Here is a 21,484-nt window from a genome sequence, read left to right on the forward strand (position 1 = left end):
TTCACTACTATATTATGATGTCTTTTATTTTTAAATTTATTGATGTGAAATGATTTTAAATTAATCCTTTATAAGTATTGTTTGAAAATTTTAATATAATTAGACATATTCATATTATTAGCATTATTTAAATTATATTGCAATGTCCTATAATTGTGCTAATTATAATTTACATTTCTCATTAATTTCTTAATTTAAAATATTATTATTTGTAATTTTTAACTTCATCATATTTTTAGTGTGACTTCTTGATCTATTAAGTCATTTAAATTAAATTGGTATTATTTATTTCTCATTCAATAGTACCTTATGTTTTTTAAAAAAATAATCTTTCATGTATGTATAGGATTATCAAATATCGAAAATTAAATAATATGGATTCACTGGTTAATTAAATTTTCATAGCAGTTTCAACTTAATAGAAATTAATATTTTTATTTGTCGATATCTTTTATTCTTAATATTTAATTCAATTTTTTTAATCGTAGCTTATTTTTAAGTAAATATATTCTTAAGAAAAATATATTGTTCTTTGTTTATTTATATATCAATTTTTCTATTTCTATTAACTCATTTTCTATCTATTATTACTAAGTTGATTCCCAAATGTGCAACTTACTTGATATGAAGATATAAGCAAGCAATTAGTTAAAATATAATTTACTACTAATATGTTAATACACAGTTATTTCTAAATTCTTACTTGTAATTATTGTCAATGTTTATTTCTTATATTATAGAGCTTTACTTTATTTTAGTAGTATTAATTTACATAATTATATTCTTTTATTGTTATCTTTTTCTTTATAAATAATTTGAATCTCTCTCTCTTTAAGGAGATTCAAGCCCACTGCAACAAACTTCTCACTGGTCCAATAGCATCACTCTTGACTTGTCCCCTCCAGGATACAGAAGTCTGACAACGTTGTACGACTCTAACTCACTCTAGATAAGTAGTAGAGTCCAAAACTCCACAAAAAATGAACACCTTTCAACAACTAATATAATTCTCTCTTGTAAAATAATTGCATGTAGTATATGTATATTTGTGTCTCCAAACAAGCAGAATGATACTCCCTTTTGTAGGTATAGAAATCATCCACCGTTTTAGTGTGAATTAGTGGACAATTATATAATAGAAATAGGTGATAAATGGGTAGTAATGTGTATGTATATGGTGTAGTAGTAGGATGATGGTATTGAAGACAGATGATTAACGACATTATTGCCATAAACATCCATCAACACCACTAACCTCAACATAAACTGATGGAATATGAAAAGAAATATGTGATAATTTAAATATTAAAAATACAGTATATATATACTAACAATCCCCTACTCATTTTAATATTAAAATTAAAAGAGAGTATAGTAGTTGAAGGGAGACCATTATGCATAATGAAGGTGTCTCTGCATTCAACCTTCACTTAGTGAAATAGTAACCTTTGCTCCAGAGTTAATAGTGGTCTCAAAGTTGAACTATGACTGCTTTAAGGTAAATGAAGTATCACTGCACACACATAACAGTCAAGGTGTTAATATGAGCTTTATTATCTAACATTACATCCTTGTGTTTTCTTGATGTTCATGAGTGTTTTTTAGAATAACCTCAATTCTCATAGGAAGTGGCCTACTTCCACACTCATATAGGTGAAATCTGGCAATGATGCTCCTGTAATTCTAACATCCCATTCATTCAAGCTAGAGATTTTCATTAAGAGTTAATAAAATCAACCTTCACAAATCATTACAGGATAAATACACTCACATCATAAGGATGAAAAAGTAATTAAAATAAGATAGTGCATTTCAAGACAAGTCATCATATGATATTTTTCCTATTGAACCTGGTTGTACGATCTCTAGTCCCCCGGTTGGGTTTCCTCATATGTGACTTATGATTGTATGGGCTTTAACCCCATCCCCCTCGATATGTAGACCCTTTCTCTTGCCAAGGCCTTGGTTAATGGATTTGCAAGAGTATCACAAGATTTAACATAATCGACATTAATATTACCACTTATCAAGTATGATCTCACAGTATTATGTTTTCTTCTTATAGGTCTGGATTTACCGTTATAATAATGATATTGTACTCTACCAATAGCAACAGTGCATCACAACGAATTAAAATTGGAGCAATTGCTTTTTCAAAATATGGTATTTGAAAGAATAAATCTCTCAACCAATTTGCTTCCTTACTAGCCGAAGCTAAAGCAATAACCTCATCCTTCATGGTAGAGTTAGCAATAATTGTTTGCTTTTTAGATTTCCAACAAATAGCAGCACCACCCAAAATAAAAATATAACCAGTGGTAGAATATGAATCACCTGATAAGATGTTCCAATTAGCATCAGAAAAACCTTCAAGTACAACAGGATATTTTTTTATAAAAGCCATATTTTTTTGTACCAAGTAAATATCTCATAACTCTTGTTATGGCATGCCAATGTTCAATACCTAATTTGCTTGTAAACTTGCTAAGTACTCCTTACAACATAGACAATATCAGGTCGAGTACAATAATCGCATATCTCAAACTTCCAATTAAGCTAGCATACTCCTTTTAATTTATCACATCATCATCATTTTCAACAGAAAATAAGTGAATACTTAGATCAAAAGGAGTTGTAATATGCTTACAATCAATAAAATTGTACTATTTCAAAGTTTATCAATATAATGCGACTGCTCAAGAAAAATACCTTCACACATTTTGCTAATTTTCATGCCCAAATAAAGCTTGCCTCACCAAGATCCTTCATGTCAAAGTGACTATGAAGCATATTTTTTGTATCTTTATTAATATGAGAAGTAGATGTAAAGATTAATAAATCATCCACATAGAGGCAAACAATTATATATGAATTATTCTAAGACTTATATGATTGATGCACTTTTCACATTCATTTGGTTTAAAACCATTCTCAATCATGTAGGAATCAATTTTTTGATGCCATTGCTTAAGTGCCTATTTTAAGTCATATAGGGATTTTGTTAATTTACACACCTAGCTTTCATGGCCTGCGTACTCTCAGGTTGGTCCATATAAATTTCTTCATTTAAATTCCCATTAAAAAATGCAGTTTTTACATCCATTTGATGAATATGAAAATCAAATATTGCAGCAATAGCAATTAAAAGTCTAATGGATATCGCTCTAGTTATCGGAGAATATGTATAAAAAAATTCTAGACCTTCAAGTTGCTTGAAACCTTTGCAACTAGTCTAGCTTTGAAATTTTCAATTGAACAATCCGGCTTTAATTTTTTCCAGAGGAAACCAATTATTTTGCAACCCGGTGGTAAATGCACTAACTTTCAAGTTTTATTAGAAATTAGAGATTTCATCTCATCATTCACAACTTCTTTAAAAAATATAGCATCAGGTGATGAAAAAACTTCATTAAAAGTAAGTGGATCATTTTCAATATTGAAAACATAAAAATCAGGATCAATTTTTTTTCTTTTTTCCCACTCTAGCACTTTTACTTCTTCTTAATTCAACATTATTTTCCACATTTTCAAACTCGAAGTGGAAGAGCTAGGTAAAGATAAAATAGTCTTTTCAATATTTGACCCCACAATTTTTAGAATTAAATGAAAGTTTTTCTTCATGAAATATAGCATCACCTGATTCTATAATCATATTATCTTTTGGATTTAAAAATCTGTAAGCTGTACTATTAGAAGCATAACCAAGAAAAGCATAAGTTGTGATTTTTACTCCCAATTTTTGAATTTTAGGATTTGTCAACCTCACATAGGTTAAACAACCCCAAACTCTAAGATATCCCAATTTTGGTTCATAATCTCTCCACAAAGGTGTTAATTTAGTTTTTTTATGTGGCATCCTATTCAACATATAACAAGCTGTTAAAATAGTTTCACTAAGATTTGAAGGTGCACAAGATTCAAATAAGCATGATATTTGTCAAATCAACCAACGTTCTATTTTTTCTCTCAACTAACTGTTAGATGCAGAAGAATATGGTGGAGTAACGTCAAGAATTATTTCCAACAATGTAACAAAAGAATTAAATTCATTTGATTCATATTCTCGGCCTCTATCACTTTTAATTCTTTTTATTTTCTTATCGAATTGATTTTCAACTTCATGGAGATAATTCTTAAAGTTATCAAAAGCATTACTTTTATTTTTTATCAAATAAACGTAAGTATATTTAGAAAAAATCATCAATAAAAGTGCTAAAATAATGATTTCCTCCACAAGTTAAAATTCCTCCCAAGTTCAAAAAAATCAGTGTGAATTAATTCTAGCAATTCGGTTTTTCTTTCAACACTTGGATGAGGCTTTTTGTGATCTTAGCTTTACTACAAGAGTTTCATTTCTCAAATTCCTTTTTTATCATTGAAATTAATCCTAACTTACTCATGATTCTCACATAACGATTATTAATATATCATAAATGAGCATACTAAAATTAATAGAAGAGAGCATATAAACATAAGTAGAAGGTACTTTATTCATCTCAACATTTAATTTAAACATCTCATCACATGCATACCCCTTACTCACAATTTTTTTTTTTGTAATTACATATTGATCAGATTCCATAATCTGTTTGAAGCCAGCCTTGTTGAGTACAAAACTTGACATCGAATTTTTTCTCATGGAAGGAGTATATAACACATTTTTCAAGGTCAATACCCTTCCTAAGGTAAATTTCAACTCAACTTCTCCAATTCCAAGCACTTGGGTGGTATGAGAATCACCAAGCATAATAGTTCTTAGCTCATCAAATAGAGTATACACTTTGAACCAATTTTTCTCATAACAAACAAGGCGGTTTGCACCAGAGTCCACCCACCACTCGTCAACACTTTCAACCATGTATATGTCTGTTATTATTGCCACAAGTGGCTCCCCAATCACGTTAGCTTACGGAGTAGGCTCACGTTTTCTGTATTTGCAAAATTCAGAAATATGCCCACTCTTGCCACAAACATAACATACTCTTGGATTTTGATCTTGTGCGTGGACATTTTCAATATTTTTTTTTTGGAAAAGTTGACCATAATTTTTTATTGAATTTTTTTTTTGGGCTTGAAATAGGTATTTCTGTGAGAGTTGGGTGCAACATTATTTGATGAAACTAAATTTACCTTCGTTGTCATGGGTTGTGCACTGCTCTCAAGTGGCTACATAAGTGCATTTTTGCTCCTTGCCTTTTCTCCATGCAGATTCGCATTATCAATGTTCAAGCGTCGTTTCCTTTTGCTTGTGGCACATTGTTATCTAATATTCCTCCCATGAAGGTGGAAGTTTGTCATTGGTGCCACAAATAACAAGGTTATCTCTAATTTTGATGTCTTCCGACTTACGCTCTCCAACAATCATAACAAAATCTTGAGCTTGATCTGCCACTAATTTGTTCTCCACCATTTGAAATCAAAAAATCTGCTAGCAACATATTTTTTCGTACATGCCTTTTTGGTATCATACTTACTCTGCAATGCTTTTCAATTTCTTTTTTTACAGTAGAGTATGTTCTATCATAATAATCAGAAAAATTATCAGATACACAATTCAGAAGATAAAACGGACATTTGAATGCAACATTGTTGTAGTTCTCCACTTTCTCTTGGTGGATAGCATACTCATCATCATTCATGTTAGTGTCATCGATCTTGTTCGTGGTTTTTTTTTTTTAGTGAGAATATAGGAAACCTTGAGAAGGCTTAGGTAAAAAAGTATTTTACCCTTCCATCTCTTGAAATAGGTACCATTGAAATGCATGAGCTTGTTGAGATCTCCCAGACCGACATCACTGATTTTTCAATTTTAGCCATCTGAATCTCCTTAAAATTGTTGTAGAAATAACAATTTACAGTTGAAAAAATAAAAAAATAAATCTTCAGGCTGAGGCGCGGATATCCCGCTCTCTTTAAGGAGATTCAAGTCCACTGCAGCAAGCTTCTCACTGGTCCAATAGTATCACTCTTTATTTGTCTCCACCAGGATACAACAGTCCGACAACGTCGTATGACTCTAACTCACTCTGGACAAGTAGTAGAGTCGAAAGCTCTACAAAAAAAGAATACCTTCCAACAACTAATATAACTCTCTCTTATAAAATAGTTGCATGTAGTATATGTATATTTGTGTCTCAAAACAAGTAGAATGATACCCCCTTTTATAGGTATAGAAATCATCCACCTTTTGAGTGTGAATTAGTGGACAGTTATGTAATAGAAAGTGATGATAAATGGGTAGTAATGTGTATGAATATGGTGTAGTAGTGGGATGATGATATTAGAGAAAGATTATTACAAATATTATGGCCATAAACATCCATTAACACCACTAACCAAAACATAAATTGATGGAATAGGAAAGATACATGTTATAAATTTAAATATTAAAACGCAATATACATATATATATATATATATAAATATATACTTACATAATCCAATGCAACCACTTTTTCTAATTTTCTTCAAACTTCAAAAGAGAGTAAACCCAAAAAAATAAATTTAAGCAATAATTTTTTTAAAATATATTTATAATTTTTCTATTATTGATAATTTTTTGTTAAGATTACTTAAAAAAATTTATTGGTTAAATTTATTTATTTTATTTATTCTCTTTTAAAATTTGAAGAAAAATTAGCAAACATAGGTGCATTGAATTACAATTTGAAAAACACCACAAAATGGGAGGAAAATAGTAATTTTTTTCGCTTTAATAAAATTTTCATTAAGTTTAACGAAAAATTTAATGAAAGGACCAAAAGTGCCACACAAATTATAGTTTGAGGAACAAAATTACAAGCTTAATTTGTTGGAGGACCAAAATCACATTAATGGCTATATTAGAGAACCAAAAATACATTTACCCCAAATGAGAGGGAAAAAAACACAAGGAAAAAAAAAAAGAGAAAATAAGAATATCGAAATATTTATTTAAAGGTTAATTACATTTAGATTTTATTTAAAAATACGAAATTATGAATTTTTTTCAATAAAAAGTTTAAAAATTTCACTTACAACGCCTTAAAAAATTCTCTATTTACACCTAATCTTCTTTCATTAGTATTTGAACAAAAATTGCTAACATCAACAAAAAAATTATATAATTTAGTCATTATTAAAAAAAAAATAGCCCTATAGTTTTTATTCATAATGTGAATCTTCTGGCTTCTAATAAAATTTGATTTCTTTTAAATCATATTATTACGGCATATGAATTAACACTTGAGTTTAAGAATGATGAGTTAAATCAGCAAAGTAAACAATAAATTACTTAGTATAATTACACATAATCAAATATTAACTTCTATCAATTATTTTCAAATGAAATATTTAATACATTAAATTGAAATATTTATTTATTTAGAGCTTGCATTTATTTTGCTCTATTATTTTCAAACATTGATCTTAATCCAATTCTAACATACTTAATTACTCTATCAACAAATAATAAATGTATTTTCATATTTTAGTTATTTATAATTTAATAAAAGATTATGATACAAATTGTCAAAAAATAGTATGAAAATAAGATCTTCAAACATTTCTTCTATCAAGTTTTTGAGGCTTGAAAGCAATAGTAAACAGCATAAAGGGATTGTTGTCAAAAATCGAATAATTTGAGGTCCTAACTGCAAGTATCACAAACGTCTATTTTGCTCCCTTTCTGTTTTGTCCAGTTTTCTTCAATTTAGACTATAGTTGTCAATACATTTGAACAAAATCATTGTAACACGATTCTGAAACTTATTGCAATGTTGGAGGCCGTTTACACTGAAGTTTCTGAATTTCTATTGTTGAAGTTTCTTTGTTTCCAAAAGAGAGAGGAAATGAAAAATATTTTTGAATTATTATAAGTTTTCAAACACAATGGTAAAAAAACATAAGCTTTTAAAATTAAATACTCATTACCAAAAGAATATAACTATTATTGAATTCTAGTCTGTAATAAAAGAAAAAAAAAAGCTCCTTTTAGTTAATTGATATACTCATATATTGTAAATAAAGATTCAATTAATATAAAAAAAAAAGATTGAGTAATTGATAGCACATTTCGTTATTATGATTCTTGAAGTAGTCCTATATGAATGTGTGATAGTTGTTGATGGACATCCTAGTCTTTTGCTAAATTCGATAAATTTCTCATACAAGTATTATTGGCATCTGGCTTCTGTCTATGTAGCTTTACTGCTCCTAAATTAGTATTCTCTAATTACAAAATCTTTTTGTGCATTCTTTGCTAGGACTTGAGCTTTAGACATAAATCCATGCATCCTCAAAACAGATATATTTTCATTGATCTGACCTTAAAAGCAGAATGCAATTTGTTCGATGATCTGAGTGCAGAGGCAAAGGAGAATGTAGTAGGAACATATGTTTTCATTATCCCACATCGGGGGAAAAGCACATGAGAGGCCCCAATTCTGCTATAAAATTTGAAGGAATAGCATTGAGCTCCATACTTACCTGGACGGGGTCGATGGGTGATCAGCAAGGCCCATGGCCTAGGTTGGCGATTTCCATTGCACTCGGGAAAGGCGCTCGTCTAAGGTCGGCCCAAGTGGTCGAGCCTACGGCATAATTTGTGGTAGTGGGGGCCTGCGTTCGCGCGGTCCCTGCCCAAGTCATCAGTATAAATAGTTGTCAGTAAGCTTGAAGAAATAATGGCCTTGCCTAATATATCAATGGGCTTGTTGATGTGAATCGTCACTAGCCACTAACCATCATAATGAGAAACACTATTTTCATAGCCTTACTGCATTCCTTGTCTTATCGGACTTCGGAATGCTCGGCTCAGGCTTGGTCTTGGCTTACAGACAGGCTTGCAGCCGGGTCTTCAGCCGCTCGCTCATGGATAGGTAGCGGCCTTACTCCATTCCCTCCTTACAGTCTGGAATGGCCGGCCGCGCTCTCTTTTTTTTAGCTTCTATTTCCCAGGGGGAGAAAAAAGCTGGATTAAAGAGAAAGACCTCATGACATTCTCTTTAAGACAACTACATCAACTCCTTACTAGTCTTTTTTCACTGTGAAGACTCCTTAAAAAAGCATCGAAGGTAAACTATAAGGCATATTTTGGATTTGCAGAACTTCATACCATGAGAACACCTATTTACAAAATAAAAATGAGATGAAAACACCTATTGTAGATGAGTTGTGCACCTATGGACACGCCCCATGAGCAGATTTCTAACTTAAATTTCATCTCACATTTCTTTGTAGCAAAGCTATGGAATGACATTTATGATTACGTAAGGTGCAATTTTACACAGTTCAAATGCAATATTTAAGTGGATATGATTCAAACCAAACTGTTATCTGATTCATGGCATGAACATATGATCCATAAATTGCAAGAATAGCCCCACACAGATAATTATATAGCTGATTCTAAAACAATTTTCTTACATTTTTCATGCAAATATTGATAGTGGACGATGCAGATGATTATGCTATCTTCTACCTCCAGAGATGATAGTGGACTTGGGCAGGGACCGCGCGAACGCAAGTGAGATGGACTCCATTGTTTCTAATGGAACATGGGTGCTAGTCGATCTCCCTCCGGGGAGTACTACTATTGGATGTAAGTGGATTTTTAAAAGGAAACTGAAACCTGATGGGACCATAGATAAGTTTGAAGCCAGATTGGTGGCTAAAGGGTTTAAACAAAAGGAGGGAATAGACTATTTCGATACTTATTCTCCGGTAGCTCGATTGACTACAATCCGGGTGCTTATAGAACTTGCTTCGGTGTATAATCTCCCGATTCACCAGATGGATGTGAAAACAGCCTTCTTGTATGGTGAACTCGAGGAAGAAATTTACATGGATCAGCCTGAAGGGTTTGTAGCTCATGGTAACGAGCACAAAGTTTGTAAACTTGTTAAGTCTCTATATGGACTTAAACAAGCATACAAACAGTGGCATGAAATCTTGATAAAACTATTCTTGCATTTGGCTTCACTGTAAATGAGAATAATAAATGTATATACTGCAAGGTTAAAGGAGATAAAATGATAATTCTATGCTTGTATGTGGATGATATTCTGTTAATAGGATCATGTCTAGATATTATTACCGAAACCAAGTCATTTTTGAAAAATAAGTTTGAAATGAAGGATATAGGTGAGGCTAATGTGATTCTTGGCATCAAGTTGACTCGATCAACTGATGGGATAGCCATTTCTCAATCTCATTATGTTGAGAAGATAATTGAGAAATTTGGTTATCAAAACATTTGAATTGCTAAAACACCATATGATCCTTCTGTAGCTTTATTAAAAAATGAAAGTGGTGTTCCGGTTGCACAACTAAGGTATTCCCAAATTATTGGGAGCTTACAGTATCTGGCAAATGGCACGAGACCAGATATCTCCTTTTCTGTCTCTAAGCTGGCTAGATACACTAGTTGTCCTGACAAAACTCATTGGGGTGCTTTAGATAGAGTACTAAGGTACTTAAGGGGCTCGGTGTCACTGGCCATACATTATGGCAGATTCCTTGATATTCTTGAGGGATATAGTGATGCTAGCTGGATAGCCAAAAACTCCGGAAGTAATGGGTGCTCAGGATATGTTTTTACCTTAGGTGGGGGCGCAGTCTCCTGGAAGTCTGCAAAACAGACTTTGATAACCCGTTCTACGTTTGAAGCCGAGTTATGTGCGTTAGATACAACTGGTACCGAAACAGATTGGCTATTTGGGTTGTTATCACAACTTCCTATTGTAAGTCAGCCTCTTTCACCGGTTGCTGTACATTGTGATAGTCAAACCACAATAGCTAAGGTGAGGAGTCGTAAATACAATCAAAAGACCAAACGACACATCCAAGTTAGACTGAAGTCTATAAGGGAATTAGTGTCAGACAGAGTAATGGGCATTGACTTTGTGAGAACAAAGGACAATGTGGCTGATCCTTTGACGAAAGGACTGAATCTGTCACAAGTTCATAAGTCCAGATTGGGGATGGGACTGAAAACCCATCAGTGATATATCTACGACGGCAACCCAACCTTTTGAGTGGAGATCCCACAAAAAAGGTTCAATGGTATCAACAAGTCGTAAGGGTATGTCAGAGCACCAAATAGACTGATACTTTGTATCTGGAGTCTGTCCCCTGAAATTCTGGAAGGTGCTGCTACTGCAAGTATAGTAAGAGTTTAACTCTGAATGTGGTCAAGTCTTATAAGACGAGATGCTAGCAGTGCATCCCTAGAGACACCCAACAAGTGAATGTCGTTTTTTGGCCGCATCTAAGAAATTGGGTTATTTCTGAGAGCATTCATGAATAGGATCAGGACACATGGCCTAAGTGTCAAACCTAAAGATCAACACAAAGCTGGTGGCTTGTTGTTACTGACAGACGTTGTCACACTCACAGGCTTAAATTCAAGGCTTAGTTCCATTTAACTTGGTGATAACTGACGTCAGATAACTTAGACAGTGGTTCAAACCGGAAGGTACCATTGTTGAAAGCAAGTCATGGAAAATTGAGTTCAAATCTATGAATTTGTGGGGGATTGTTGAAATTTTTTATTAAAGAAGAATTGATTTACTGCAGCTTATTTGGATTGTACATTCATTTCAAATTCAAATAGTTTTCTTTTATCAAATCAAATTCCCATGGTTACTGTTTCCAGTTTTTAATTTTTGGATTGATTACCATTCTTCAATTTTCAGCAGTTAGTGGATGTAGTGCTGAAAGTTTCAATTTGGACATTGAAGGCCTTAATGGCCGGTATCAATTTCTGCATTAAGTTGGGAAGAATTGCTCTCTATATATTGCTGCAAATTTTCATTTGAGAACACACAACTTTCTCACTTCTCGCTAAACACTCTCGATTGCCCTTTTCACTTGGCATTCGTATTTCTTTCAAATTTTGGTATTTGAGTCTCTTGTTTCGACAAGCTTCTGAGTGTTGTTCGAGGTGTTCTTCGGTATAGTGCTAAAACCGAAGAACTGTAACCGCTCTTATCCTAGGAGAAATTACGTTGAACCCGGTGCACTGCTGATACGGGGCGTATATTTTCTTCAAGGCAAGCAGTAATTCTGCGATTCAGTTAAAAATTAACGACTTCGAATTGGACTAATAATTGTTACGATACAATTCTCGTTGTAAGTTTTCGATTTAAATTTCTTGTTATAAATAGCGTTTCAGATTGTGTTTTGTTATTTGTTCCAACGTGGCTTTAATTGCTTTTGATTTCTAAATTCGATTGTACTATTTCAAAACGTTGTTTCGATTACTTGAAACCAAATATTTTTCCAACAAATAGCATAAAGGCATTGTTGTCAAAAATCGAATAATTTGAGGTCCCAACTGCAAGAATCACAAACGTCTATTTTGCTCCCTTTCTGTTTTGTCCAGTTTTCTTCAATTTAGACTTGAGTTGTCAATACATTTGAAAAAACTCATAGTAACATAATTTCGAAACTTGTTCCGATGTTGGAGGCCGTTTACATCGAAGTTTCTGAATTTCTATTGTTGAAGTTTCTTTGTTTCCAAAAGAGAGAGGAAATGAAAAATATTTTTGAATTATTATAAGTTTTCAAACACAGTGGTAAAAAAACATAAGCTTTTAAAATTAAATACTCATTACCAAAAGAACATAACTATTATTGAATTATAGTCTGTAATAAAAGAAAAAAAAAAGCTCCTTTTAGTTAATTGATATACTCATATATTGTAAATAAAGATTCAATTAATATAAAAGAGAAAAAAAAAAGATTGAGTAATTGATAGCACATTTCGTTATTATGATTCTTGAAGTAGTCCTATATGAATGTGTGATAGTTGTTGATGGACATCCTAGTCTTTTGCTAAATTTAATAAAATTCTCATACAAGTATTACTGGCATCTGGCTTCTATCTATGTAGCTTTGCTGCTTCTAAATCAGTACTCTCTATCTACAAAATCTTTCTGTGTATTCTTTCTTAGGACTTGAGCTTTAGACATAAATCCCTGCGTCCTCAAAACATACATATTTTCATTGATCTAACCTTAAAAGTAGAATGCAATTTGTTCGATGATCTGAGTGCAGAGGCAAAGGAGAATGTAGAAGGAACATATGTTTTCATTATCCCACATCGGGGGGAAAGCACATGGAGGCCTCAATTCTGCTATAAAACTTGAAGGAATAGCATTGAGCTTCATACTTACCTGGACGGGGTCGATGGGTGATCAGCAAGGCCCATGGCCTAGGTTGGCGATTTCCATTGCACTCGGGAAAGGCGCCCGTCTAAGGTCGGCCCAAGTGGTCGAGCCTACGTCATAATTTGTGGTAGTGGGGGCCTGCGTTCGCGCGGTCCCTGCCCAAGTCATCAATATAAATAGGTATCAGTAGGCTTGAAGAAATAATGGCCTTGCCTAATATATCAATGGGCTTGTTGATGTGAATCCTCACTAGCCAATAACCATCACAATGAGAAACACTCTTTTCATATGGCATATTTTGGATTTGCAGAACTTCATACCATGAAAACACCTATTTACAAAATAAAAATGAGATGAAAACACCTATTGTAGACGAGTTGTGCACCTATGGCCACGCCCTATGAGCAGATTTCTAACTTAAATTTCATCTCACATTTCTTTGTAGCAAAGCTATGGAATGACATTTATGATTACGTAAGGTGCAATTTTACACAGTTCAAATGCAACATTTAAGTGGATATGATTCAAACCAAACTGTTATCTGGTTCATGGCATGAACATATGATCCAGAAATTGCAAGAATAGCCCCACACAGATAATTATATTGCTGATTTTAAAACAATTTTCTTACATGTTTCATGCAAATATTGATAGTGGACGATGCAGATGATTATGCTATCTTCTACCTCCAGAGATGATAGTGGACTTGGGCAGGGACCGCACGAACGCAAGTGAGTTGGACTCCATTGTTTCCAATGGAACATCGGTGCTAGTCGATCTCCCTCCAGGGTATACTACTATTGGATGTAAGTGGATTTTTAAATGGAAACTGAAACCTGATGGGACAATAGATAAGTTTAAAGCCAGATTGGTGGCTAAAGGGTTTAAACAAAAGGAGGGAATAGACTATTTCGATATTTATTCTTCGGTAGCTCGATTGACTACAATCCGGGTGCTTATAGAACTTGCTTCGGTGTATAATCTCACGATTCACCAGATAGATGTGAAAACAACCTTCTTGTATGGTGAACTCGAGGAAGAAATTTACATGGATCAGCCTGAAGGGTTTGTAGCTCATGGTAACGAGCACAAAGTTTGTAAACTTGTTAAGTCTCTATATAGACTTAAACAAGCACCCAAACAGTGGCATGAAAAGTTTGATAAAACTATTCTTGCATTTGGCTTCACTGTAAATGAGAATGATAAATGTATATACTGCAAGGTTAAAGGAGATAAAATGATAATTCTATGCTTGTATGTGGATGATATTCTGTTAATAGGATCATGTCTAGATATTATTACCGAAACCAAGTCATTTTTGAAAAATAAGTTTGAAATGAAGGATATAGGTGAGGCTAATGTGATTCTTGGCATCAAGTTGACTCGATCAACTGATGGGATAGCCATATCTCAATCTCATTATGTTGAGAAGATAATTGAGAAATTTGGTTATCAAAACAGTAGAATTGATAAAACACCATATGGTCCTTCTGTAGCTTTATTAAAAAATGAAAGTGGTGTTCCGGTTGCACAACTAAGGCATTCCCAAATTATTGGGAGCTTACAGTATCTGGCAAATGGCACGAGACCAGATATCTCCTTTTCTGTCTCTAAGCTAGCTAGATACACTAGTTGTCCTGACAAAACTCATTGGGGTGCTTTAGATAAAGTACTAAGGTACTTAAAGGGCTCGGTGTCACTGGCCATACATTATGGCAGATTCCTTGATATTCTTGAGGGATATAGTGATGCTAGCTGGATAGCCAAAAACTCCGGGAGTAATGGGTGCTCAGGATATATTTTTACCTTAGGTGGGGGCGCAGTCTCCTGGAAGTCTGCAAAACAGATTTGATAATCCGTTCTACGTTTGAAGCCGAGTTATGTGCGTTAGATACGACTGGTACCGAGGTAGAATGGCTATTTGGGTTGTTATCACAACTTTCTATTGTAAGTCAGCCTCTTTCACCGATTGCTGTACATTGTGATAGTCAAACCACAATAGCTAAGGTGAGGAGTCGTAAATACAATCAAAAGACCAAACGACACATCCAAGTTAGACTGAAGTCTATAAGGGCATTAGTGTCAGACAGAGTAATGGGCATTGACTTTGTGGGAACAAAGGACAATGTGGCTGATCCTTTGACGAAAGGACTGAATCTGTCACAAGTTCATAAATCCAGATTGGGGATGGGACTGAAAACCCATCAGTGATATATTTACGACGGCAACCCAACCTTTTGAGTGGAGATCCCACAAAGAAGGTTCAATGTGGTATCAACAAGTCGTAAGGGTATGTCAGAGCATCAAATAGACTGATACTTTGTATCTGGAGTCTGTCCCCTGAAATTTTGGAAGGTGCTGTTACTGCAAGTATAGTAAGAGTTTAACTCTGAATGGGGTCAAGTCTTATAAGATGAGATGCTACCAGTGCATCCCTAGAGACGCCCAACTAAGTGAATGTCGTTGTTTGGCAGCAACTAAGGAGTTGGGTTATTCCTGAGAGCATTCATGAAAAGGATCAGGACACATGGCCTAAGTGTCAAACCTAAAGATCAACACAAAGCTGGTGGCTTGTTGTTACTGACAGACGTTGTCACACTCACAGGCTTAAATTCAAGGCTTAGTTCCATTTAACCTAGTGATAACTGATGTCAAATAACTTAGACAGTGGTTCAAACCGGAAGGTACCATTGTTGAAAGCAAGTCATGGAAACTTGAGTTCAAATCTATGAATTTGTGGGGGATTGTTGAAATTTTTTATTAAAGAATTTCTTGAAATTCAAAGATTTGGATGAGGGAGGAAATAAGAAGTTTTGATTTACTGCAGCTTATTTGGATTGTACATTCATTTCAAATTCAAATGGTTTTCTTTTATCAAATCAAATTCCCATGGTTACTGTTTCCAGTTTTTAATTTTTGGATTGATTACCATTCTTCAATTTTCAGCTGTTAGTGGATGTAGTGCTGAAAGTTTCAATTTGGACATTGAAGGCCTTAATGGCCGGTATCAATTTCTGCATTAAGTTGGGAAGAATTGCTCTCTATTGCTGCAAAATTTCATTTGAGAACACACAACATTCTCACTTCTCCCTAAACACTCTCGATTGCCTTTTTCACTTGGCATTCGTATTTCTTTCAAATTTTGGTATTTGAGTCTCTTGTTTCGACAAGCTTCTGAGTGTTATTCGAGGTGTTCTTCGGTATAGTGCTAAAATCAAAGAACTGTAACCGCTCTTATCCTGGGAGAGAAATTACGTTGAACCCGGTGCACTGCTGATACGGGGTGTATATTTTGTTCAAGGCAAGCAATAATTCTGCGATTCGGTTAAAAATTAACGACTTCGAATGGGACTGAAAATTGTTACGATACAATTCTCGTTGTAAGTTTTCGATTTAAATTTCTTGTTATAAATAGCGTTTCTAATTGTGTTTTGTTATTATTTCCAACGTGGCTATAATTGCTTTTGATTTCTAAATTCGATTGTACTATTTCAAAACGTCGTTTCGATTACTTGAAATCAAATATTTTTCCAACAAACAACATAAAGGCATTGTTGTCAAAAATCGAATAATTTGAGGTCCTAACTGCAAGTATCACAAACGTCTATTTTGCTCCCTTTCTGTTTTGTCCAGTTTTCTTCAATTTAGACTTGAGTTGTCAATACATTTGAACAAAATCATAGTAACATAATTTCAAAACTTGTTGCGATGTTGGAGGCCGTTTACATTGATTTTTCTGAATTTCTATTGTTGAAGTTTCTTTGTTTCCAAAAGAGAGAGGAAATGAAAAATATTTTTGAATTATTATAAGTTTTCAAACACAGTGGTAAAAAAACATAAGCTTTTAAAATTAAATACTCATTACCAAAAGAATATAACTATTATTGAATTATAGTCTGTAATAAAGAAAAAAAAAAGCTCCTTTTAGTTAATTGATATACTCATATATTGTAAATGAAGATTCAGTTAATATAAAAGAGAAAAAAAAAGATTGAGTAATTGATAGCACATTTCCTTATTATGATTCTTCAAGTAGTCCTATATGAATGTGTGATAGTTGTTGATGGACATCCTAGTCTTTTGCTAAATTTAATAAAATTCTCATACAAGTATTACTGGCATCTGGCTTCTATCTATGTAGCTTCGCTGCTTCTAAATCAGTACTCTCTATCTACAAAATCTTTCTGTGTATTCTTTGCTAGGACTTGAGCTTTAGACATAAATCCCTGCATCCTCAAAATATACATATTTTCATTGATCTAACCTTAAAAGTAGAATGCAATTTGTTCGATGATCTGAGTGCAGAGGCAAAGGAGAATGTAGTAGGAACATATGTTTTCATTATCCCACATCGGGGGGAAAGCACATGGAGGCCTCAATTCTGCTATAAAAATTTGAAGGAATAGCATTGAGCTCCATACTTACCTGGACGGGGTCGATGGGTGATCAGCAAGGCCCATGGCCTAAGTTGGCGATTTCCATTGCACTCGGGAAAGGCGCTCGTCTAAGGTCGGCCCAAGTGGTCGAGCCTACGTCATAATTTGTGGTAGTGGGGGTCTGCGTTCGCGCGGTTCCTGCCCAAGTCATCAGTATAAATAGTTGTCAGTAAGCTGTAAGAAATAATGGCCTTGCCTAATATATCAATGGGCTTGTTGATGTGAATCCTCACTAGCCACTAACCATCATAATGAGAAACACTCTTTTCATATGGCATATTTTGGATTTGCAGAACTTCATACCATGAGAACACCTATTTACAAAATAAAAATGAGATGAAAACACCTATTGTAGATGAGTTGTGCACCTATGGACACGCCCCATGAGCAGATTTCTAACTTAAATTTCATCTCACATTTCTTTGTAGCAAAGCTATGGAATGACATTTATGATTACGTAAGGTGCAATTTTACACAGTTCAAATGCAATATTTAAGTGGATATGATTCAAACCAAACTGTTATCTGATTCATGGCATGAACATATGATCCAGAAATTGCAAGAATAGCCCCACACAGATAATTATATAGCTGATTCTAAAACAATTTTCTTACATTTTTCATGCAAATATTTGATAGTGGAAGATATCATCATCTCTGGAGGGTAGAAGATAGCATCATCATCTGCATCGTCCACTATCAATATTTGCATGAAAAATGTAAGAAAATTATTTTAGAATCAGCTACATAATTATTGTGGGGCTATTCTTGCATTTTCAGGATCTTATGTTCATGCCATGAACCAGATAACAGTTTGGGTTAATCATATCCACTTAAATATTGCATTTGAGCTGTAAAATTGCACCTTATGTAATCATAACTGTCATTCCATAGCTTTGCTACAAAGAAATGTGAAATGAAATTTAAGTTAGAAATCTGCTCACGGGTGTGTGCATAGGTGCACAATTCGGATACACTAGGTGTTTTCATCTCCATTTTACATTGCATAAAGTTCTGCAACTCCAAAATATGCCATATGACAAAAGTATTTCTCATTATGATGGTTATTGGCCAGTGAAAATTCACATAACAAGTCCATTGATATATTGGGCAAGGCCATTATTTCTTGAAGCCTACTGACAATTATTTATACTGAGGACTTGGGCAGGGACCGCGCGAATGCAGGCCCCCAGTACCACAAATTATGACGTAGGCTCGATCACTTGGGCCGACCTTAGACGGGCACCTTTCCTGAGTGCAATGGAAATCACCATCCTAGGCCATGGGCCTTGCTGATCACCCATCGACCCCGTCCAGGTAAGTATGGAGCTCAATGCTATTCCTTCAAATTTATAGCAGAATTGAGGCCTCTCATGTACCCCCCCTCCCGCCCCCCCGATGTGGGATAATGAAAACATATTTTCCTACTACATTCTTCTCCTTTGCCTCTGCAATCAAATCTCTGAACAAATTGCCCTTCTGTTTTAAAGGTTAGATCCATGAAAATATGTCTGTTTTGAGGATGCATGGATTTATGTCTAAAGCTCAAGTCCTAGCAAAGAATGCACAAAAAGATTTTGTAATTAGAGAATACTAATTTAGGAGCAGTAAAGCTACATAGACAGAAGCCAGATGCCAATAATACTTGTATGAGAAATTTATCGAATTTAGCAAAAGACTAGGATGTCCATCAACAACTATCACACATTCATATAGGACTACTTCAAGAATCATAATAACGAAATGTGCTATCAATTATTCAATCTTTTCTTTTCTCTTTTATATTAACTGAATCTTTATCTACAATATATTAGTATATCAATTAACTAAAAGGAGCTTTTTTTTTCTTTTATTACAGACTATAATTCAATAATAGTTATATTCTTTTGATAATGAGTATTTAATTTTAAAAGCTTATGTTTTTTTTACCACTGTGTTTGAAAATTTATAATAATTCAAAAATATTTTTCATTTCCTCTCTTTTGGAAACAAAGAAACTTCAACAATAGAAATTCAGAAACTTCAGTGTAAACGGCCTCCAACATTGCAACAAGTTTCAGAATCGTGTTACAATGATTTTGTTCAAATGTATTGACAACTATAGTCTAAATTAAAGAAAACTGGACAAAACAGAAAGGGAGCAAAATAGACGTTTGTGATACTTGCAGTTAGGACCTCAAACTATTCGATTTGTGAGAAAAACGCCTTTATGTTGTTTACTATTGCTTTCAAGCCTCAAAATTTTGATCAATGAAATGTTTGAAGATCTTATTTTCATACTATTTTTTGACAATTTGTATCACAATCTTTTATTAAATAATAAATAACTAAAATATGAAAATACATTTATTATTTGTTGATACAGTTAAGTATCTTAGAAATGGATTAATAGCAATGTTTGAAAATAATAGAACAAAATAAATGCAATTTATAAATAAATAAATATTTCAATTTAATATATTAAATACTTCATTTGAAAATAATTAATACAAGTTAATATTTGATTTTGTGTAATTATACTAAGTAATTTGAAAATAAATGTTCTCTCTAGAATTGTTCCAATGCCAACTCTCCAAACACTAAACCTACTTCCATAAACCTCTACATAATTGATCTAATTCCAACCCTTATTTGTTTCTAGCAAATCAAATTGAGGGATCTCATCTTGCTGGTGTGGATCACGTTTAGAGGAAGGGCTCTTCAACTTCTAAGCGTGGGAACATGAGCAAAAGTACGGACAAATGTGTCGACGTGATCCTTGGAGCAATCATGCTTGCGTGCGTGTGGGACTTGCAAGCAATAGGATTTCAATGAAAAGGTCAAACTCTAAACAATCCAATTGATTTTGAACTGCATGAGATCCACATCATAAACAGTCCCCAGATGCTAAATTAGATCCCAAACTTGTTTTGATTTTGTTTTTATTTCCCAACGCTACGGGCATCTCGGAGCATACAAAACTATCATTTACGGTAACAAATTTTGATACAAACAAGACTCGGAAACATAGTATTTTTGGAACATATCTTACTTTTACACAAGCAACTTTATCATCAGAATAAGTTTGGACAAGAAGCTTCCAAAATTCCTGATAAATCATAAATAACCTGACACATTTACATAATCGAAAAAATAGAGCCACAACGTCTTTGGTTATACTGAGCCACCATCATGCAGATTAACATAACGATTGAACAAGAAGATAGCAGACGCAATAAAAAAAGAAGTCTATATCTTTAACAGTCTTTAAGTGTCAAGAAAAAAAAAAAAAGAAAAACAGTCTTTTTAAGTGTCATATCCAGTTGCTCATACTTGAAGCAATGTCGTACAGTTGAGGTAATTCAATAATCCAGGTATTATTTGTTTTGTTCTGTCACACATTGAGAGATCAATCCACTCAAATCTTCCACAATAGCCTCCTTTTCACAATCAAAAACAGAAATTTGTTAAGCGTTCATCTATTGAACCAGCAACACACTTACGTGAATCCAATGTTTACGATTACATTACTGCCCATGCAGCCTCAGGATCTTCTTCCGGGGTTCACATTATCCACAATGTTCTGACATGTAATTCTTGGTCATAGATACTATTGAAATCCGAGGAAAAACTCATGAAAACACTGGTCATTGTCTGAGCAACAATCATGTCGGGGAGATGAATTCATATCTCTATTGATGCAGAGCTAAGCTCCTTGTTTAGTGTACAAGAAGCGGGAAAAGGAAATAACAGACTAACCTCTAACCTCCTAAACAACTATATACACGTTAGCTGCCAATATGGCTTACTGAAAAAGTATAAAACAACTAATAAAAGTGTGAAATTGGGAAAACGATTACAGAAGCAAAAATATAAAGTGTGTTTGTGTCTTTTTCGTCACCAGCAGCTGCTATTACTT

The 21,484-nt window shown here is 33.7% G+C and overlaps 4 non-coding genes across 4 annotated transcripts; 3 read left to right on the forward strand and 1 right to left on the reverse strand.

Moving 5' to 3' along the window:
- The first annotated feature begins 8,458 nt into the window (after positions 1-8,458).
- On the forward strand, positions 8,459-8,619 carry LOC148785209 (U1 spliceosomal RNA). The gene has a single exon (XR_016062629.1). It is a non-coding gene; the product is annotated as a U1 spliceosomal RNA (small nuclear RNA).
- A 4,530-nt stretch (positions 8,620-13,149) lies between these two features.
- LOC148785210 (U1 spliceosomal RNA) lies at positions 13,150-13,310 on the forward strand. Its single transcript, XR_016062516.1, has one exon. It is a non-coding gene; the product is annotated as a U1 spliceosomal RNA (small nuclear RNA).
- Positions 13,311-17,568: 4,258 nt separating this feature from the next.
- On the forward strand, positions 17,569-17,729 carry LOC148785211 (U1 spliceosomal RNA). The gene has a single exon (XR_016068087.1). It is a non-coding gene; the product is annotated as a U1 spliceosomal RNA (small nuclear RNA).
- A 1,021-nt stretch (positions 17,730-18,750) lies between these two features.
- LOC148785212 (U1 spliceosomal RNA) lies at positions 18,751-18,911 on the reverse strand. The gene has a single exon (XR_016068310.1). It is a non-coding gene; the product is annotated as a U1 spliceosomal RNA (small nuclear RNA).
- Positions 18,912-21,484: the final 2,573 nt, after the last annotated feature.

This window comes from Sesamum indicum, linkage group LG10 (genome assembly GCF_026168435.1).
Source record: "Sesamum indicum cultivar Baizhima isolate 11 linkage group LG10, ASM2616843v1, whole genome shotgun sequence".
Taxonomy (NCBI): Eukaryota; Viridiplantae; Streptophyta; class Magnoliopsida; order Lamiales; family Pedaliaceae; genus Sesamum; species Sesamum indicum.